General features: G+C 37.3%; 1 protein-coding gene and 1 non-coding gene across 4 annotated transcripts in view; one reads left to right on the forward strand and one right to left on the reverse strand.

Annotated features, from left to right (window-relative positions):
- Window positions 1-3,126: 3,126 nt before the first annotated feature.
- Window positions 3,127-3,208, reverse strand: Trnas-gcu (transfer RNA serine (anticodon GCU)). Its single transcript has one exon. It is a non-coding gene; the product is annotated as a tRNA-Ser (tRNA).
- Window positions 3,209-3,653: 445 nt separating this feature from the next.
- LOC139149369 (protein dispatched homolog 1-like) overlaps window positions 3,654-23,658 on the forward strand; it is a 152,178-nt gene continuing 132,173 nt past the window's right edge. For 2 of the 3 annotated variants that reach the window (XM_070721096.1, XM_070721094.1), the window contains exon 1: window positions 3,654-3,832. The gene's annotated coding sequence lies outside the window, so the exon portion shown is untranslated. Of the gene's footprint in view, window positions 3,833-11,180; window positions 11,256-23,658 lie in introns of those variants that run through there. The other variant, XM_070721095.1, reaches the window with a different exon arrangement.

Here is a 23,658-nt window from a genome sequence, read left to right on the forward strand (position 1 = left end):
CGTGATCACACTGTGCTACGTATATTTACTACCACCTCCAGAAGGATACGCGAGAGTGTTGTGTACATGAAATAATAAATGAAAGTTAGAGCGCACGTGTGTGTGTATTGGCCAACATGCAAATGTGATTGACAATAATGCATTTACGTTAGAACGTCTATGCTCGATCAATTTTGAATTTTTTTGGTTGTCAGTGTAGTGGACCTGTGAAAACTATCGATCTTGCGTTTGTGGTGAGGAAGTCCTCTCGGGGATACAGATACCATGCACCTTGCCAGTCGAACCCGGAGGTTGAAGCAAATGCGATAGAAAATACTCGATAAATTTTGAAGCTTTTTGTCCTGTCAGTGTAATTACAATATTGGTGGACATGTGAAAACTGATCTTGCGTTTGTGGTGAGAATACCTTCTCGGTTATATAGTTACCGTGTACCGTGAGGTAGAACCTTGAAGTCGATGCCCCGCCGCCCTGCCGACTGGGTGCGGTTATGCTGTTTGCATTAAAACGCAATAGACTATCGACTAGACCCTTCACGGAATGATGCATTTACGTTAGAACATCCCTGCCATATCAATTTTGAAGTTTTTTGTCCCGTCAGTGTAAATTACGAGATTGCTGGACATATGAAAAATATTGATCTTGTGTTTTGAGGACCATGGTTTGTGGTTAGAATACCGTGTCAGGGATATAGATACCCTGCACCGTGCAGGTTGAAGCCCCACAGGCCGGCCGACTGCTGCGTATGTTACGCTGCTACAATTGTAAACTTTGAATGCACAAGAAAGAAATCTAAAACTAACAAGAGAAAAGTAAACGTCAAAAAATGGCAGTTTATATTGATCCATTTGTCATGAAAATGCATACAGAGATCATACAGTGTGTCACACTCTGACAGGAGTATTCATGTTGTTTGAGAAAAATTGTCCAATAAAGGCAAACAGATTTTGTGTTTGCAGCTTTATAGTCAATACGACGTATTAATCACAATATTTTAATTTGGTATCGGGATATCACAAAACTACGTTGTGATCATCGCGGTCCAGCTGTTATGAGTAAGCATTGTACTTGGCTGGGCTGATTGAGTTCCGCATAAATCAATTCACTGTCAGGGACAAGCTAAAGTGACGTCTTTCATAAGTATATCCATTCAATATCCTAAGAAAATCAAGGCTAGAAATGACAGGAAGAAAGTTTGTATCCTTGCCGCTAAATGCACTGAGGAGCAACAGTGTCATCATTGACGCTATTTTTACGATTGTCATCATGTGGGGTTAATGTTTTAAGATCTCCAAATGTGAGAAATAATCTGTGGTTTGACAAATTAAATCATCATTCAATATCCATGAGCAAAAGCGATGTTTACTGTCACTGGAGTGCACTTTGAAAGTTTAGTAATGTTTTAATGCTTCAAGACATAAAATAACATGGTTTGAGCTGTATGGTGTCAGATCTTCAGATACCATCTACACTGAAAACAATTATCACATCCTGTTTTACTTACTTTTCATTTTGTGATATATTTTCATCATGTGTTTCAAAGGAATGACAATATAACAAAGTAAGGCTGCGTTCACAAAAAACAGTTGGCGGGGGGGGGGGGGGGGGGGGGGGGGGGCTGGAGGAATTCAGGGGGATTTGAAAATTTTGGGGGTAGTAGAGGGACAACTTGAAAGTTTTGCTCTGCCTGTAGTTGGGGGGGGGGGGACCTTGACAGTTTTTCATTTCTTTTTTCAGGAGTCCAAGGTTTGATGGGGTAATTCAATGAAAATTTCATAACATTTTAGTTGTCTAATGTTAACAATAATTAAACAAGATCTAGAACCATTTTGTCGCATTTCATTACTTTTGTCTTGTAAATCTGAAAATTTATGAATGTTAATTAAAAAAAATAAGAAGGCCTATTATCTAGGCAGAAGCTGCAACTCTTGATAATTTTTTGGGTCATGTAACGCTCATGACAGTGAAACATACTTGTACACAAGATCCTGAGGCCAGAGAGCAACACATGGAAGACCAGGAAACTAGTGAAAGTTATCAGGGATTTTTGAATTCTGGCATGTGAGGATAATCAAATATTATTAAGAAAAAAGATGGGGGTCACCATGCTTGATTTTCTAAATTTTCACATTCCCAACATAAAATAACATGAAAGTAAAACTTTGTGCAGTAAAGACTCTAATTTTAAAAGAAAAAATGTGTGACTAAAATGGAATTATTTTAATTTTACCAAATTTACAATTATTACACCCCAAAATTTCAGAGATTAAAACATTTATTTGATGAGATATTTTATCCTTCCAGTATTGTGAATTTTGTGAAACTTATAAGTAGCATCTAATGTAGCCAGGAATTCAATTTGCATACTCTCTCATGATTGTCATTTTGGTTGCTCTTAATCAGGTACCATTGGCCGTGTCAGATCAAGTTGCCTGGATTAGCTCAAGTCAGCTTTGACCAATAAATCAAAGGAGTCCAATGATGTGTTTAAAAATAAATCAATTTAAGAATTTTCCTCAGGAATATAGCTCTAAAAACTGCTAATAACAGGTAGTGTTGAACATCTGCAAGCAGAACTTGCAAAATACATGTTTATTTTTTCTGTGCGAATCCTTAATAAATATCCAGCTCTAATGGTGGGGAGACTTTCAAATTTTTGATCATATAGACGGGGGGGACTTGAAAATTTTTTAGGGTACTGAGAGGGGGTCTGAAAAAATAAGATTTCAATCTGGATTCCTCCAGCCCCCCCCCCCCCCCCCCCCCCCCCCCCCCCCCCCTTTTGTGAATTAATTGTGACTGCAGCAGCATGCTGTTTGGACAAATCTAAATAAGCAACAATTTGATTGATGATGAAATTGTCATTAATTGCATCAGGTACAAGGTCAGACTGCATGTATTTTTCAAGCTGCAGATTTTGCTAAAATTTCAGATGAGCCTTTAAGGTAGGATGCTAATTACATGTAAAAGTTTTTTCATCAACATCGAAGTTGATAAGAATTCTCTTTTGGAGCTTTTGAATCATAATTGATGTTCAGATAAATTTGGGAGGGTATACGAATGAATGAAAGGTTTTAGTGGCATGTATAAATAAAAGCAATTTGACAAAAGGGAAAGAAAAAATATGGCGACGAGGATGGGATTCGAACCCACGCGTGCAGAGCACAATGGATTAGCAGTCCATCGCCTTAACCACTCGGCCACCTCGTCTTCTTACGAATACGGAGCGTAACACTAAATAAATAAAACAAATTACGCGCAGACACGAGTTTTTCTGTCTGTCCCTTACGAGCTCTTTCTGCCAGATTTCAATGTTAATATCTTATGACTTCTTCTCAATGGTTATAACTATCCGCAATGTAAAACACAGTGTTCAAATTGGGTTGTGCCAAACGGGGCACTGTCGTAAAACAGTAATACCAAAACAACATGTAATGGGCCGCGGCCGCGTTGATCAAGTACTGAAGGTAGAAGGGTAGCAAGCTTTCTCTTCTACCTCTAAGATTAATTAAAGTGTTTGTCTTTGGTCACTACAACTTACCAAACTTTTAAGCTTTCATATGATGTTTTACTTGCAACGCGCGCCATTAGAGTCGTCGTGTGGCTTAGCGCCATTCTGTGAGTTTACTCCTTTACGGTAGAAGTCAGCATGTGTTCATGATTTAAATCAGACAGGATGTAAACGTCCGAGATTCAAGGAATGTCTCTTCATATTTAGCTCTTTCCTGTTCCTCCACGTCAGAGAGCAACATCGCTGCACTATTAAAATGTATTAATATAGGCAGAAAACAGGTTATAACTAAAGTAGGATTGCCGCCAACAGCGTAAAGAGAGGTAAGTCTGACATGTCTGAAGTAAACTAAAAGTGTCGTCTGCACTTTGGACTCGGTAGATGAGTCTTGCTTTCGATGTTTCAAAATAAGAGCAGGTAACAGGGTAAGTATTTCATCAGAGGAACCCTGGTGTCAGAGTCTGTTTAGGGGGTGTCATGGTACAGAATTTACCTTATCAGGTAGATTGTCTTGAACCTTCACATTGTTGTTGGCTGGCTTGACTGATCGATTGATTTAGTCATGGAGCAAACTCCATGGTTTAGTGTTATACACGTATAAAAGGAGAAGTTCATTTTATCTGTTGTGAAAATGGCACTCAGACACTTCGCGCCAAAACCACTTCGCACCAATACCACTTCGCAACAAAACAACCCAGTACCAAAACCTCTTCACCCCATGAGTCATGTGGTAAACTCCAAAACCCAGACCTAGTCTAAGCCTAGCCTAGCCTAGCCGAACAAACTCATTTCCTCCTTTACGCAGAGTTAAATAAAAATAACTCTGATCCTTATTTATTTAGTTATTTATTTATTTACTTATTTAATTATTTATATATTTATTCTCGACCGCGGGTCATCCGGGTACTTGCGGTTTTTTACGTCATTTTGCCTCACAGCACCGTGAAGGGATTCGGATTTTTCAACCACCAAAACAATATTCAAAGTTTTAATATACCTAAATGACATAACTTTTAGTTCTGCTTTTTTCTATACAATTTCTGTGTCATTCGCTCTTCTGTATCGCCTGATCTCTCATTCACCGAGCTCGTATGCGTTTCACCTACTGACGTCACTCCGCGGTCGAGAATATGAATTGAACGGTTTCATATGAGTCTTGCTTTCGATATTTCAAAATAAGAGCAGGCAACAGGGTAAGTATTTCATCAGAGGAACCCTGGTGTCAGAGTCTGTGTAGGGGGTGTCACATATGGTACAGAATTTACCTTATCAGGTAGATTGTCTTAAACCTTCCATTCCAGCTTTTGGCCATACAAGTTTTGACGTGGGCACTATACGGTCAAGGCCCCGAGAACCGTATAGTGCCCATGTCTATGAATATTCAGCGTGAACGAGGGCGATAAAACTACAAAGACTGCTTCGGATAAGGCTGGCAGGAACACAAACAAATTATCTCCACTGGGTCCCAAATTCTACACTTGGCTCTTCTAAATATTTCTCTGCACTACCACCTGGCCAGTCCACAACGACTGTATTTTCGGTAGTTGAGAACGGTGACACCAAACGATGTGAGTTGAAACGGATACTAGCAAACTATTAAAAGTGCATTCTATGTTAAAATACCAAAGTCACCATTTTTGGTCGAAAATGAAAAGAAATGCGCTACGACACACGATAATTTCGAGTATTTAAGCTCCACAGTCCCTCAAACGACAGGCATACATGAACGCTCTCGTTAATGTCCGTAAGCTCCGAGTGCTATGCTTGCGATCGTGTCGATCGGTACGACGGTATGACATGTATCAATGGTCCAGTTCAAGTGACTTGAATGACTACAAAACTGATGTTTTCTCCGTTGTTATGGACAAGGGTCTGGCATCCGCAGGTGCGGAACATTTCGGCCAATGGGACATAACAATAAAACAAAAACTGACCAACTTCGCCTGTTTGTAAGCACTAGCATTCCCGGGGACAAGGATTCGCTCAGCCTGTACCCGGGCCCGTACCTCGATCCCTGCTTTGTACTTAGTTGGCAGTTAACTGTTTTTATCTTTTATCTAATGTAAGCCTAGTATATCCATGTGAGATATATATGTGGTCCAATTTTGATATACTGTAGTCTAATTTTGATATGCTGACTTATTCACTACATTAAATCATAGACAAACAGAAAAAATGCTCACATGCCGGCTAGCCCGTGTAACGCCGGGAACACACGGAGGCTGTACGCAACTTACTGCTAACATTGCCAGCCAACTTCGAGAATCATGTCTCAATTTTTTCCTTTCTCCTCCAATAAACCCGAGGCAATTTTACTGACAGTAATATGCTATAAATAACCAGTCTTGTTATGAGGAACTGTGTATACACTAAAGTCTTCGATTTCATAAACCAGAATTCAGATCTCTCTGTTCAAGTGACGAAAACAACTTGAACCCATTAATTTGAGCCCAAGAGAAAAAGTTTTGGACCCTAGACAAACTTGAGAAAACTAACCATACCTGCCGTAAATGTTTGCACAATGACCTATATATACACATGACCTTGCCTATCAGATTCGTCAGGGAAAGTTTGTAGGGAGCTTCTTTCGGGTGTTGACGTCGGAACTTTTGGATAATAGTGATACCTTTGTTTTAGGGAGATCCTAGTGAATGTTTTGTATTTTTTCTGTGGTACAATACTTTTCACAGTGACTTCTGATTTTTAGCTCACATTAGGTTATACCAATGTGAGTTTATCGTATAAGCTGAAGTCGATGGCGTCTGTATGTATATACGTACGTACAGTATGTCCGTCAACATCAAAAACACGCAAACCGCTGCACAGTAAGTGAGGCTACCCACAATCCTCCATGATCTGTACACACGGAGATCACTCACTGAACTGAAGCGAATTTCTTCTGTACACAGAACAACTCGGTCCATATTTCAAAATACTGGCAACATAGTTCTGATCATCATAATTTTCTGATTTCTCACTGTGAATAATGAGAAGATGAACCTTTTTTCCGCGGAGGAGATAGCAATTTTGTAATTTTGTCGACATAAATTTTTGACAGCCATACACAATATTTTCAAGGAAACTAAGGGAATAAGTTGCATCTGTGTTGGCGAAAGAAAGGGTATTGATTTTTTTTACTGTTCGTAACAAAGGAAATTTGCATGTCTAACAGGTGGTATGATGAGACCATCTTAGTTGCTGATAACTTTATCTTGACAAGTGTGCAATTTTTAGCACCTCCAAACGTCAACTTCTAATTCAATTTTCTCTTGAATTTTAAACATAATCAATAATTTTGGAACATAGTCTTAAAAAATAATCCTGAACTTGAATTGTAAGTTAAAAATTGTTAAGAAACTGATAAAATTGAAAAAGCCTTTAGCAAAAAATGTCTGAGTGAACAAATCAAGGGGAATTGTGGGTAGCCTCACTTACTGTGCGCTGCACATGTCAGCTTGATATTTGGTGTGTGGATGCATCCTGGGCTATAGATGGGATTTTGTTCAAATGAAGTCTGCATTGCCAAAATTATGCAAGTGAGCTTACAAAATGTGAAAATGGTCAAGAATTAATATTTCCAGAACTGCTGTTTTGATTGATTTGAAAATTTGTTTGCAAGTACCTTAGGTGAACCTTATACAGTTTTATGAATATTGTGAAGATATCCTTAATTTTGTATTTTTGCTGAATTTTTTGGTGATTTTTCTCATTTTCAGTAAAAATTCCTCTTGCCTGAAACCGCCAGCCCAATCGCTCTCAAATTTGGGTTGGATCTTTGCGAGGGTGTTACTCTTCTAATTTGTTGAAATAATGACAAAATTTGGAAAATTACTATTTTGGAGCAATTTTGTCATTTTTGGCCAAAAAATCTTAAACAGTATTTTCTTTTTAAAACCCCTGGACAGACAGCTTTTATATTTGGTACACAGACGTACAGAGATGACAATAGTTAGATATGTGGAAATTGTCCTGAAATATACAAATTTGTATTTTTAAGACAATATTGTCATTTTTGGTCAAGCTAACTTGTTCTCAAAATTACTTGTTTGATAGCTTGTGTAATTTGGTATAAAGCCCTGAGGGATGTTATTAGATAAATTTCCGGCTCAAAGTGTTGGAAAACCCCCAAATTTGTATATTTTAGGTAATTTTCTCAGTTTGTGACCTTAAATGACCTACACCAACCCAGGATATGTTGTGAGACAGTTTCGAAGGCTGTGAACATAATTTTGTCATATTTGGTATCAATTTGTAGGAAAATTCCAGAAAACAAAGCTGAGGTGAATTTTTTCATTGCAGACCAATTTTTGCAACTTTTCTATGTAAGACATACAAGAACTGATGAGAAATTTGGATCCAGGATAATTCCAGATGTTGTAATCACCGCCCACAGTGGAAGGCATTTCACTATCTGTAACTAACTTAAGTGCTGTTTACATTAGAATGATAACACTCATCACATTAATTAAAAACTTCCCAAGGTTGTAAATACATTTCCTGTCATCTGGCGTTATGTAATACCAAGGGATGGAACATTTTATATTCAGGAGGGGGTAGGGTCTAGAAGATTGATGAGGTAGCATTACTTTTTACCAGATCCCTTGTACATGTTTTTACCCACTTCCACCTTTTCTTTTTCTCAAACCTTCTCTGTCTATTTTTTGTTGTTGACATTTGCTTATGTATTTAGGATCTGCTTGTCCCATTGCTATAGAAGTTGATATGCATGTTCCTAAAGATGACCTCCAGTACCTAAGTTGGAGACCTTATTTGCTTTTGTCATTCTTGTTTTTCCTGGTTTAAATATTTCTCGAATGGACAAATTCAAACTGAATGTGAGCACACTGTCCTTGACACTATTTTTATTTTTTTGATTTTGTAAGAGAATGGTTGACAGCTTTTGTTAAGGAAAGTTCGGGCAAATATTTAATCTTTCTCTCTTGAGGCGCATACTTTACTACTTTACGTAACACAAGTAATCATTATGCCAGGATGAAGCCAATAGTCCAGGAAGTGAATGTTTGAGCCCTAGGTTGGCAACAACAATAAAGAGTAGTCCCAAATACTTCACAAATTAGCCTTTTCCCCAAACAAGATATGTGAGGCAAAGATCGCCCATGACCAATGGTGACAATGACTCAGAGATGTATGTTGCACGTTTTCATTAGACGTGCTGGTCGGCCATGTAGACTGCTGATCAACAGAATATGCTTGGTTCAAGACATTGACCAAATTATCGGCAAAAATTATGGACTCAGACATTAAATGTCAAGATAGTCAATTTACAGGTCAGGATAATTATCGTTCAGAACCATGGCATGGTAGTAGCCAATTTGGCTATTTGCCATGCACGTATCAATAGCCACCTTGGCTATTGACATGCATGCGTCAATAGCCTTGACCAAGAATAAATGGTTTGTGGTAGCCAAAATGTCCTGACACACTAATGCTTCCAAGCTGCAGATAAAAACAATGCGGTGATATATCATAGCTTTATTGTTTTAAGACGAGTTGGTAGTATTATGATGGCACTATACATGGAGCAAAGTTGTTTTATTACGAAGTGGTACTAGGGGTAAAGTGGCGTGTGGCTATGGAGGTGGTGGTTTTGGTATGAAATGGTTTAGGGCTGAAGATGTGTAGGGTGACTTAGTTTTGGTGCAAAGTGTCTGGACCCTGTGAAGGTTGTGTGAAATATATCATACCGTATTGCATGATCTGTTACAATGCAATTTCACAGGTGCCTGGAATTGCCAGTGTGGTACAGGCAGAGAGAATTTTTCCTTTACGGTACTCTATACTGAAAACTCCATGTGCCTGTATGCAGTCACTGCTAAATATCTGCACTTATGATCCTTCAACATAAGTCATGTTATGTAATAAGTACTGTGAAACACTTTGAATTTTTAGATGCATGCTGTTTACCATTTTGGGGGTTTCATTGTAATCAGGTTTGTTATTTAGCTAAAAAGACTTCCTAACCATAGTAAATATAGGGAACATTTTAAATTAGTGGGATTTTAAATTATTGAATCAACAGACTTTAAATTAGCTATTTAAAGAATGATGCTGGCTAAAAGCACATGTTTTAGAGTAACCTTCGCATAATGCCAGCTGTAGGTGTGTGATGCGATTTGCATTGTTGTAAAAGTGTTAAAGGAAAATTATCCTGTCTCACATACGTACTGATAGGTACTGGTAATTACCAGTGTAATGACCCTCCCACACATTTGCAATGTTATTGATAGCACTTTTAATTAGAACCATAATTAAAATTTTATCAGAAGACTTCATCTGCATGCCATCAATATAATATTTTGATAATATTTTGTTGACGTGTGTATATGTCATTGTGCGTACAGCTTGAATTATGAAATGATGGTATCACTTAACCATCTGCCTGTGTGCCATTGGACAAGAGTAGTATGCTGTATCTTTAATGAATATAGCCAGAGACTTACTCAAGGTTTTTTGTTTGAATATTTTGTAGAGTACATGTGCCCATAGCTAGACAAAGAACATTTAATGACTCATATTTATAAGAATCATGGGGAGTTATCAATCGACAGGGAAAAGGAACATGCATGTTGAAATTCATGCTTGGCTAGGGAAACAATAATTAGCCTTGTGCAATCAATATTGCATGAGTGGATTGATTAATTTATTGCTGTCAATCATTCTAGCAGGGCAGAAATTTGAACAAGCAATAACAAGGAGAGAAGACTATGATTCGTCATGGGCTTATAAGGAATTAACTTTTGGAAAAAGTCAAGTTAGATTAGGAAGCAAACAAGGCAGTAGCAAAAGGAAACTAGTGGTAAGAATTGCAGGCTCCTAAGCTTATACACCTCATGTTGCTAGGCAACCAGAATAAGCACGACAGTGGGATGACATTTTGTGACATTTGGTATTTTCAATGATAAAGCAACAGTAAAATTAAGGGAAACACCAGTATTTTGAATCCCAACATGCTGTTAACATGAATACTTTTCAAACAAAGAAGAAGAAGGTTGCCTACTGAGTGGTTTCTGAATCCTTGGATAAATTGCGCTTATTTTGCACATAATTTGTTTCTGCCCACAATTTTCTTTTCAAGTATTTCTTTAGTCAGGTTCTAACAATTACCCAGGCATTTTAATACCTGTTGCCTTCCTTTCTGCTTCGTCCTTCTACTTACCTGTCACTGTTACATTTGGGTAATCTCATTTGCTGCCTTCCAGAACGAGACAAAAATTTACATTACGCGCGATCTCATCCAAGGCAGAAATCGCCATGAGATGCCATATTTAATCAGTTCTCATTTCCTTGTGTGTGGGGACACACCATTTTTCAGCCTTCCAGTATCTGGTATTTTGATGTCCATTTTTGCTTTGTTGTTCCTTCCTAGGAGCGTGAGTTATGGTCTTTTTTATCTTTCCTATTTATTTATTCTTTTTTTTTTGAAGTCAGATTTGCTTTGCCGTAATTTTTACTGGCCTTCAGAAATATTGCTTTGAGTAAATGTGGCACGTGCATTGCTGCTCTCTGAATTGCACATTTTTGAATGCAGTTACGTGTTCAGTCAGTCTGCAGCTGTATGTTAGTTTGTTTCTCGTGTTTCTTGTATTTAACGTGGTTTACTGGTACTGCTTTGAGTTGTGGGTCAATGCGATGTTCCTTTAATTGAAGGTTCTACGATTCGTGCTGCAGCTAAATGTAGGAAGATTATTCCTGCTGGTTATAGCTATGACAAGTGCCCTGCACGTTGTCAGTGTTCTTATCATATACCTAGATTCACATGCCTGTTAAGAGCTATAGGAAAAGATACCCTCACATCTGTATATTTTGTTTACATATCACGCCCTGGCTGGGTGCCCATGTTTTGATGAACTCGCCAATACCAAGACTACTTTTGTATTTAGAAAGTTTCACTGTAAACAACAGTGCGCTAGATTCAAAAGATGTAGTTAGGCACTCTGCTTCCAAATATGGGCAATTGCGTGCATTTCGGAACTGCCTTCATTCTGATAATATGTGTGTTGCTATCTACAAATGTTCCGTTTGTACACAAAGCCAGTGCGAGTTTAGAAAAAGTTCTCTTGTAATGGTGACAGTGGAGCTGCACCAATGACATCGGTTGATATTTCTAAATTCTAGTGAAATCTAGTGTATACTATAAGATGTTATTGATAATCTGTTTTGTTTTGTTTTGTTTTTGAAATATGAGAAAGTAAACCAGGCTGAAATACTATAATCACATTAAATTGAGTTCGATCAACAAACACAATTTTCTGGCATGGGAATAATCATTCAAGAAAATGCTGTTTAAACAATACCACCACTTAATTACAGTACGCTGATTTTACATAATAAGCTGTTTAGCTGGTTGAGCATATGTCCACAAAGTTTCTTGCCCTTACTATACAAGGTTAGGGTGTCACACAATATGTCTACCATATGATCAAAAAACGGAGACATACTGAGGATTTTGTGCTTTGTATGAAAGTTTATAACACTATAAAAATAAAGTCCGGCAGTGAAAATTAGCACCAAAAAATGGGACTTTTACAAAAACGTACTCTTCAATGTTCAGTTCAGTGAGTGGCATTGTAGAAAGACAGCAATGAAAGTCACGAGCAAGCTTTGGTGTCAACGGGTCCAGTCTTTGAATTTTCAATGAACACTGACTTATTTTTCAGGTCAATAAGCCAAAACGTACTTGTCTGTGGCAACCACCCTCTCTGTTTGTGAATTTTTCCATTCTGTCAAGAAGCAATTGGAGTGAATTTGATATTGAGAAACACGGCTTTCAAAACACATGGTAATCTAGCCGACACCTGAAGTTGTTGGTTTAAACTCTACTGAGTCTGCGCACGAGCACTAAAAAAGATCACGTAGGTCATTACAAAAACAGAGAGGATACTGGTATAGTGCAATGGTAATCCCAACTTCATTGTTTTGAGGGATGATATAAGCACAGTAAAAACATGACAAAGAAGAACATTATTTTTCAGAAGCTTCAAAACATTCCTTTATAACTACCAAAGATTTTTCTCTTTCTGTACAGTTCAGTTAAAGGCATGGTTCAGGCCTTGGATTGTCTTGCCAGGAAATTTACTTAGGCCTACTAGATAACAATTTCAATGGAAAACAAGAGGCTATGACACCTTCATAATCCTCTTACAGACTAGAACAAACTCGATCCCAGGGATCAATTCCCCTACCTTTAAAACTGAAAAGATACCTTGAAGGTACAGTGGAAATGGCTGTTATTGTTTGTACATTAAGCCCTAAGAAAGTAAACATACAAGCACAAAGAATATTAGAATTTTTTCACGAATATTAATGGTCATGAATATTAATGCACTTTGAAGTCTTGGGAGAACCTTTAGAGAGTGACTGATGTTTTCTCACCACATCATGAAGTTTGATGAATTAGATAATTTTCAAAATAAAGTGTGTGAAATGAAAAATCAATGTTTTCGCTTTTTTCAAACCACGTAAATTATACTGGACAAGTGGTTTTCCAATTTTGGCAAGTGAACTTACCTCTCCCCCCCCCCCCCCCCCCCCTTTCAGGCAAGTGGATAATAAAATAAGTGTCTTTCAGCGGGTTATAAACTTTAGACCTACCTAAAGGCATAATATTTTTTTCTGTTGATTTTTTTCTGATGATGGGTTCTCCCTGCCTGTTCACTGTAAATTACAATAATTTACGTCATGCTGTTGTCCTTCTTACACCTTGATTTCAGCCTCATCCTCTGTGGGTCTTGTATGTTGCTTTGCATGTTCTAGGTTTCTGCAGGTAAATTAGATTTGAACTCAAACATATGGCACCCAGTAAATGACATCACATGGGTGTCAGTCCCGACAGAATGCAGCAATCGCTGTTCTTAAAAATTGAATTTCTGTTGAATTTCTGATGTCGCAGACATTTTTACTTCCAGAACTATGGTGAATATTATTTTGTCTACATATTTATCATTCCATAAGGTGTATGATATCATGCTGATATCATGATATCTGGCCAGGGCGTGATACCCCAAAATATTACACAGATGTATGAAGGGTAATTTGTTTTGTAGCTAATAACACAGGCAAATGACGCTAGGTATATGAAAATGACATGTCGGAGACTTTTTCTTGGAAATGGCATGAATTATTAATACTATTGGCAATGACCTTGCACCTGTACTAAAGATGATCATAGTCAATGTCAGTCTTTCTTGGCGGATGATAGTACAGTTTCCGGTGCTCCTCATGTTCCCATTGAAGGACTGATTGCACAAAGATGGACAGCTATTGGGGAAAGTTGTCAAGAGTGTCCAAGTACACAAAATCTGTAGACAATAATTTCATATTCCTTAAATAAGATTTTTAGGAGTTTCCCAGAGTCCCCAATGTAGAAAGTTATGTCCACACCAAAATGGGCAGCTGATAAACAGATTTTTCAGCCAAGGATTTAAGAAGTTTTACCCATAAGGCTGATCTTGGATATTTTATGGTAGATAGAGCTCTCAGAGTTTTACTCAGATAAATTTTGCATTCCTTGCAGGTGACCTCTTCTGTTTATACCCAGTTTCACCGGTTCTAATATTTGTGATGACCAGTTGTCTGAGGGTTTGGAATTTTTGCAGTTTTCTCTCACTTCTTTGGCAGTTCAGCTTTTGCGTGCCATTGCTTCGTCAATTTCTGCCAGAAGGGAATTATTTCTTGATCAGGTGGATTTTCCTGCTCGGTCAATTCGCAATTATTTGAGTAAGCTTCTTTTGTTGTGATAAACTTTTTCATGGAGAAGTCACAGATATTTTTCACCAGAAAGCTGAAACTGCTACATATGTTAAGAATATAGTTTCTCTTTCTAGACCACGTCAGGGAGTTGAGCGACCTGTTTCATTTCAGTGTAAGTTGCAGCCTCCTGCTAAACTTAACAGACTTACCAGTCCGGGTCAGCTCCAAAATTGGAGACGCTATACCATAATATTTCCCCCCTCTCATTAGCCAATCAGCGGCCAGCGCGCCATCAGTAAAAATTGTATTTCCTGGCAACCTCCACATGCGTCCTTCGTTACGTACGCCACACTGTGTCGAACTCCCGCGCCGTATTCTGTCATAATGTCGAACAGTTGTGTGGCCACTCTGTCAAAACACAATTTCAAAATCGCGTACCAGTTTTATTCTGGCTAAGACAACCAAACCCCATATATCGCTGTGATTCCTAGACTCTGGCTTGAAGTCCTGCGAATATAAATCGTGTACCTACACAGATCGTTCAGAATACCCCATTTGTATCGGAGATGGCAGCGATACAAATTCTACCGTTTGGGGAACAGTTGTGTGGCCACTCTGTCAACACATTTTCAAAATCGCGTACCATTTTTAGTCTGCGTTTGACAACTACAAAACAGGTATCGTTTTAAAGCTCTGACATTGCTCTTCTTTCTTGCAAAATGTTATACGCGTACCTACACAAATAACCTTTATAACAGTATTTCTAATAGAGATGACGAACATCAACAAAATGATTCTCGGTACTTGAGCGAAATCGATAAACTGGGGGTAGAAATGAATCGTCAATATTTCGAATATTTGTTCACTAATCAGACTCCTTGTTGGACATGACCTTCTGCAGAACACGTGGATTATGTTGACTGTCGAAATTCGTCGAAATTCACAAGACAGGGGCTTAATAAGCGGCCGGAAACTGCCGATCACACTTGGTGGGTAATTTGTGACCCAGCGTGACCTGTACTTTATTAATGATGTAATCTGGTCGATGATTGGCTGAATGCCGGAATACATTATCATAATGAGTCTCCAATTTTGGAGCTGACCCGGACTGCTTACTGCAAAGAGCGCTGTTTCTGGTACACCTAGTAATTATTTTAAGACATAGGAAGGTCGTTAGACCACCAATGCCACCCTTTCCAGATAAGCTAGGAGACTGTTCTTTTAAACAATGGCGGTTTTCTGAGGGCGCATTGTGTAAGTCTCATCCATGGCCAGTAGTCAAGAATTCTGCACATTTGATATTATTACATTTATTCTTGCGTGAAAGACATTCTTTACAATTAATACATTTTTTTACATTTTATTGCATGAAAGACATTCTTTATATGTTTTACATTTATAACATGGAAGGTCTGCACAAAATGTCCGTACGAAAGACACCTAACTATCTGTGCTTCGTCGGGAGGGCCGGTCGGATATCATTGGGAGTTTGGGCCAGTCTTGCACAAAATACATTCTTTACATTTTCAAACCAGCGGTGATTGATCAAAGGCATGTTTTGAGTCATCTAATTTTACTAGTGTAGAAGTTAAAAATTCTAGAATTTTGTAACCTTGCATCACGAATCTCTTGCTGTTGTTTACAGAGTTTTATGCAAAATAGGGCGGCCACCAGCATAGGCTGCCAAATCGGCTCTGATTGACAGATGAGAAGAATCGTATAAATTAATGAAAATGATGAATTCATACCGTCATTTATCAGAGTCACTGCTTGAAGAACTAAATGTAGCAGGAAGAGCCAAGACGGTTTTGTATATATATGAATGATATGCAAGTTTGTCGGGCTATAAATATACATGTACCTCAGTCCTTCATTGTTACCTAATTGATGTCCCCTAAAATTGAGAGATTTGTCGTACTTCTATCTGGTTCAAGAGTATTTGATGTATTTTGGAATCAATGTATGCCTATTTCAACTTACAACTACATAGTAGGCAAAGTGATGCATTGTGCTTCATATGTATTGGTGCTAATTCTAGTTAACGTGAAAGGAAGAGCAAAGTCTGTTACAGCTAGTCCATGAGTAACAAATCTGTTTGATGAGTAATACAGGTTGTCACCTACGAAACGTCCAACCAGTCCCTTCTGTTTCGATTCTGGTCAGCCAGATGCAACAACTCGTGACACAACTGAAACTTTACAGTTTGTGAAATGAATGCTGGAAATGTGGGAAGGTTGTAGGGTGATTCAATGTTAGTGATGTTTGTGACTTTGCACGATTTCAATCTATTGTACGCATGTTATGTGAACCACAGATACAGGAAGAGTGAAGGCATCTGGTGTCTGATGTGTTGTGTGCAACATGCCTGTGCTGTAGCTTGGTTGAAATATGCCATCATCATTTCAGTGTACTGCATGATTAGAAGAGTGCGCATGGAGTCAATCTTGCTAATTTCTAACACCAAATAGCCAACAGATAACACAATATACAGCATAAAAATACTATACAAAACTAATCACTGAATGATTGCACAATCAGACCATACCACAAAACGTTAAAACACACAACTCCTAACATATTTTAATAGTGGAGGTGTAGAGCCACGTTCCCTTATTTTACTTTTCTACTTGTCCTGAGCGTCACGTCTGCCAGCCTGTTTTGATTTTAACTTTGCTTGTGAATCCGAGTTTAGAAGCGACGCTGTGTCTGATTTACATATCATACATATCAATTAGGCCCTTTGACATCATTTGTCTGTGATCCTAGCCAGGTACCTGCAGGCGCCTTGCAGAAGTAGCAAATGTCATGGGTAGTTCACATTTCACATTAATACAATACATAATGTGACAAAACACCTCCCACCCCCACCCCCGAGGAAAGCTTTTAAAGGATGCTGCTTAGGGTATGATACAGACTTTTTAAAAATGAGCCCCCATCCCCCCCACCCACAAGTGGTAGACTTTTTATTTTTAAAATTTGAGAGTTCAAATACAATGTATCTGTCGCTCAGGCAAATTTCTACAATGTTATCTTAACAGAGTAAATTAACAAAAAAGACTTGAGCCAACTCCGTCATGCAGGTGGTGTGATCTTGAAACCAGTAACTACATTTTCTTTAGGGTCTTTTGTTATGGTCTTTATACACAGCTAAAGTGTAATAACCCAGCTCTAAATGTGCAATCGTACACAATGACACAATGGTTGCTGCTGACATCATGTCAGACCATAGATACGTTAGGAGCCTGTAGAAATCGTCCAAGATTGTATTTAGCAGTCTTCCATATTTGTTAAAGGAAAAGTCAACAGAATATCATGAACAACGAAATACAATACAATTTGAGGTTGTTATCTTTAACATGGATGTCAAATTATTGATGACCAGCAGTTTCATTATAAATACATTGCTTTTTTCAGTTCAATTTTCCCTTTTATTAGCTTCTGCGGGACATGATGTGAAATGAAAAGAAAAAACTTTCTTGAATTGAAAATAAAAAGCCCATCCAATATCAACACTTTTTATCTCTTCTTCCTGTGCTTTTTTCATCATTTGAGAAGATGCATGCACATTACTTTATAAGTCATGTTGCCGATGTGTGATGCATAATGGGATACTTTGTTCTGAAATAAAGTATCTGATATCTTTGGTGGACAGTCCAGTAATTGAAATTTGAAATCAATAACTGTTTTCATCAAGTATATGGTGGTGTATGTTTCTCAGATGATTAAGCTGATACTGAATTTTAGTATGAGGATATACTATGTTACATGTAATGACTTGCTAATAGACCAGCTGGTGATTAGCTTAGCCATGTATTGCTTTTCTTGTTATTCATCACAAGTAGAATATAGACTGGACTCCAGGAAGTGAAAAAACAAGAAAGTATGATTTCTTTTGAAATTTTGTTTGTCACTACTAAAATAATGACGTCAGTATTTTAGCAATGCTGGATTTGTCGACAAGAGTGTGTGTATTAAAGGGACATTATTGCTATCTTTTGACCCTTTTTTAGCTCCGCTGTCATCGACGCGGAGCTTATCAAATAGGTTGATATTCCGTTGTCATCTGTCGTCGTCCGTCGTCGTCGTCGTCCGTCGTCCGTCAACAATTGCCTTCTCTCCTGAAACCGCAAGTCCAATTGCTTTGAAATTTTATATGCAGTTCACTTGGGGTGACCTCACTTAAGTTTGTTCAAATCGTGGTGAAATTTGCATATTTGTATTTTTGGGGCATTTTTTGGTGTTTTTGGTAAAAAAATCTTCTTCTCTGAAAGCTCTTGTCCGATTGCTTTGAAATTTGATATGCAGTTTACTTAGGGTGACTTCAGTCAGATTTGTTCAAATCATGGTGAAATTTGCATATTTGTATTTTTAAGGCAATTTTTGTCATATTTGGTAAAAATATCTTTAAAAATCTTCCTCTTCAAAACTACCAGTCAGATAGCTTTGATATTTGGTACATACGGTATGTCCCTAGAGATGATCTATTTCAGATTTGTTCAAATTGTGCAGAAATATGCAAATTTGCATTTTTAAGGCAATTTTTGCCATTTTTAGTCAAAAAATGTATTTCTCTAAAAGTACTGGTCTGATAGTTTTGAAATTTGGTATACAGGTTTCTATAGATGCACCAAGTAATATATATTGAATTTCTGATGAAATCTGTAATTTTGTATTTTTGGGGCAATTTTTGCCATTTTTGGTCAAAAAATGTGTATTTCCAAAACTGCTCATCTGATAGCTTTGAAATTTGGTATAGAGGTTCCTACACATGAACTAAATGATATTTATTGAAATTATTATGAAATCTGCAATTTTGTATTTTTGGGGCAATTTTTGCCATTTTTGGTCAAAAAATGTGTATTTCTAAAACTACTCATCTGATAGCTTTGCAATTTGGTATACAGGTTCCTACAGATCACCTTAATGATATTTATTGAAATTATGATGAAATCTGCAATTTTGAATTTTTGGGGCAATTTTTGCCATTTTTGGTCAAAAAATGTGTTTTTCAAAAAGTACAGGTCTGATAGCTTTGAAATTTGGTATACAGGTTCCTACAGTTGAACTTAATGATATTTATTGAAATTATGATGAAATCTGCAATTTTTTATTTTGGGGGCAATTTTTGCCATTTTTGGGCAAAAAATGTGTATTTCGAAAACTACTCAACTTATGCCTTTGATATTTGGTATACAGGTTTCCATAGATGAACTAAATGATATTTATTGAAATAATGATGAAATCTGCAATTTTGAATTTTGGGGCAATTTTTCCCATTTTTGGTCAAAATATGCGTTTCTCAAAAAGTACAGGTCTAACAACTTTGAAATTTGGTATACAGGTTTCTGTAGATGAACTAAATTTGATCTTTTGAAATTATGATTAAATCTGCAATTTTTATTTTTGGGGGCAATTGTTGCCATTTTTGGTCAGAAAATTTTATTCTCAAGAAACTACTCATCCGATAGCTTTGGTTGACATGTTTTTAGGGATGATCCGATGTTATATATTCAAAGTATGATGAAATCTTCAATTTTGTATTTTTGCAGCTTATTTTAGCCACTTTTTTCTGGCCACTGCATTGAGCTATCAAAGATTTCCACCTTCTTCATCAACATGTGTCAAAAATAGTTATTCTCTACATAAACACAGCGGAGCTATATCGGCCGCTAGGTCGCTTGTTACCAATACTGTTGCAAACCAGCAGTTGCTGATGTTGTTCGATTTATTGAAAGATGTCTAAAAAATGGTCAACAATAGACAACTTCTATCCCATCTTGCCTACACTGGAGTAGAAAACCTCGGGTCAGGTTTTTTGGGTAGCCCACCTGGATACAAAATACCAATCATGCCTGGAATAGTTGTCTTCATGTTCCCCAACAGTTCACGCAGTAGCTACTGGTATATGTATGTTTGCCAAATCATAGCTGTAGAAAGAGCAGTCTATTGCTGAGCGAACCTCCCTGCAGTCAAAAGTGCACATGACACAAAGTAATCTGAAATCCTATCAGATTAGATTTTCTATGATTCTGTACTATTAATCTCTCAGTGTTTTGACAGCAAACGTTGTAGAATTCTCTTGAGGTACACTGTACAGAATTTGCAAGAGTGAAAAGGTACAGCTAGGTAATTTTTAATAATTGATTGCATATACATCTTCAAAGTAGGATGATTCCCCATTTATATGCCTTTTCTCCATGGTGTATTTTTTAATCTTTCCATGCCATGTATTATCTTTTGATAAATAAAACGACAACTTGTAACTTGTAAATAGTTATGATATTACCAGACTTTGAATAATGTTTTCTTTAGCAAGTGAAAAAACAAAGGTTACAAAAATTCCACAATTTTTTGCTCACGTGTTCACACACGCGGGCAAATGGTTTGCTGATGTCTGTATGTGTGTGTGTGTGTGTATGTGTGTCTGTCTGTATACCCGATATCTCAAGAACTGTTGAAGGGATGTCATAGTCCAAGTCCGTGACCTACTTCATGTACTTCTGCCGTGTTGTGAATTTGCTTCACCAAGAAACATACTCGCCGTTGTCCATAAAAGTATGTTTGTTCTCCTTTATAAGCGTCTTTTTTAGTTCTAACTGTGTCAGATTAAAAAGGTGAGGTTGTTTGTGAAACAAATTCCGAGATAGGCTTTGGTATGCGTACGATCGACAATTCGTGTTATGGTTAGACGTGGTAAGTTTTCAATACTGCAAAGCTACATAGGCATAGCGTCACTATCGTGATTGAGGTACAGCGTTTTGATTGGGATACAGAAACTCTGTAGAGGGAGAAACGGTCGTTGACATGAGCAGTCAATGTACTTCAGCGCGTAGTCCGCAGATTGCAGATTGAGAAAATAAACTTGTCCCAGTAAATAACGGAATATTTATGTACGTTAACTCGATAAAATTTAAACTGTACAGCTCATCGCAAAAGATGTATTTCAAAGATTTGTCACTGACAAATACTGCACTGTACGGAAAAAAAGTCTGGAGAATAGTTCAAGTCGTACTACCCAAGACAAACACTTGTTTTGTCAATTTTAATGTCATTTCACAAACTTCATGCTTCATCGACTATTGCGTATTTTAGTCTTTGTGAAGCCATTTTATTGATATTGTTGATTTTTGTTTTGGCTTTGTTGTGGAATATGTTAAATTGTCTCCGCGCACATGAAGGCACTAGTAGACCGTGGTGCAAACATATTCAGCCAAATTATCGTTTCAAAGCTAACAGTTCTATCACAGAAACACCGACAATTCTCTCGAGCAAAGTTGCGTTAAATATTTAGTAAAATGCCACATAACGTGAAAAGTGTGACAGAGTCGAAGTGATTTGGTACGAGGTGACCAAATCAGTGTGAATTACTGGTCAAAGCGGACAGGGGTAGGGATGACCTTCAGAAGTCTGTTTCATCGCATGTTGTTCTCAGCATCACAAACATATACGCTTCTGCTATGTATCACAGCAAATACCGGTAGTTACATTTGAGCGCCCCGTAAATGGGATCCTTGTTTTTTACGAACCCGGAAGTGTGTCTCGCTCAATGCATTTCCTATCGATAGCAAGGGAAACTGCCCGCGTTCCATGTACCTTTTTTCAATGCCAGTGCAACGCTATCTGTGCAAAATTTGTGGTGATATGCTCCCGTGTGATGGAAAACCTCTCTTATTCTAACATGGACGTAGTTCATTTTGGACTTGGATTTCGTAAATGTGATGTCCATGCAGTGATCTGGGGTTGGCGCGTGTAATGCAATCTTCGCCCCCCTGTGGTCCGATATCCCGCATAAGGCATAAGACCACAAGAAAGATTGCTAGAAATCCGTATTTCAACTCTGTTGTCGTTTTTTAGTTGACTTCATTGCTTTAATATCGGAGAGGTTTTTCCAGGATTGGGAGCCATGGCAATGCAAATCTATATCTTTCTCTGTACTGCGCCCTTTTAGATCGCCTCTAACTCCTGAAAACACCAGTAGAAATCAAAACCACTCGGCCATTTGCAAGCCAAGTGTTCAAGGATCATTTTCCACGTGCGGGAAAATTTGGCCACCAATGAAACTTTGCATCTCAAAGCGTTAAAGTTGAGTATGCGAAATTTGTATTGCTGAAAGCCTTTTTATTTGCCAAGGACCTAAAAGCTGCCACCTGATTGGCCCTAACGATGGGATAATGTACATTGAAGATACTATGATATAACATTATTGAAAGTCATTAACTAGTTTAATTTCAGCCAATTCCTTATTTGCATTTTTAATGAACATTTCTAATTAGGGATATATATTAATTGACTCAAGCAAAGTTGATGAATCTTGCTACATATATTTAAGACACTATAATACATGTTATTGAAATTCGTTAAGCATTTTTGCGTCAGCCAATTTGTAATTTGCATATTTGATGAACTTTCTTAATTAGGGATATTTATCTGTATTTACCACAGTCGACAAAACTTGCTATGTACATTAAAGATGCTATGATACATTATTTAAAGTCATTTTTATTTCAGCCAATTTCAAATTTGCATATTTAATGAACTTTCTTAATTAGGGATAAATACTTGGATTTACTTGATAAAAGTTTGCAAGACATGCTATGTACATTGATCATTATACCAGGTTACAACAGTATTGAAAGTCATTTCGCATTTTCATGTCAGCTAATTCATAATTTGCATAGCTAATAAGCTTTCACAGTTTGGCACATATAGCTTAAAGGACTTGATCAATGGCAATTACACATGCTATATTGTGAAACAATGACATTACTCAAAGAAATTAATTATTTTTATTTCCGCTAATTACATATTTGAATATTTAATGAGCTTTAGTATCAATCTTTGGTGAATTTTGCTCATTATGTTGATCATAAGACTTTCAATGAAGTTGCAAACATGTAGCAAAGGTTCAAATTTGCACATAAAGGCAATATATAATGAAACACGTGAGCACTTTCAGTTCATATCTGGTTAAAAATTTTACTAGTATGTTGTCAGTCTTCATAATAAATAGGAAAGACCAGAGTTTTGGAGAATTTTAGTTTGGGATATCTCCTGCATTTTGGCAACGCCAAAACTATACTATTGGGGTACAAATGTCCCAGATGAGACAAGTGTGTGATGCTATATATATTTGCTGTCCTTGATGATGGCAGTAACAAATATTTGTTAGTTGTCACTAAAAAATATTGTATCACCGTACGTCTGACCAAACAATTGAGTCAGGCAAATTTTTTTACCGATTTTGTTCCATAAATGAAGTTTTTACATTTGTTTTTTGCACACTTTGATTAACTTGTGCCGTAAAAATGATTGAGGTTGTTTCCAAGCAATGCAACCAAATCTGCATATTTTTAGACATCCCAAAATTAAACACCCTTATCAGTAAAACTAATAAATTTTGAAGAAAGTGAGAGAACAATTTTTAACATCTTATGTAGGA

The sequence above is a fragment of the Ptychodera flava genome, chromosome 14 (assembly GCF_041260155.1).
Source record: "Ptychodera flava strain L36383 chromosome 14, AS_Pfla_20210202, whole genome shotgun sequence".
Lineage (NCBI taxonomy): Eukaryota > Metazoa > Hemichordata > Enteropneusta > Ptychoderidae > Ptychodera > Ptychodera flava.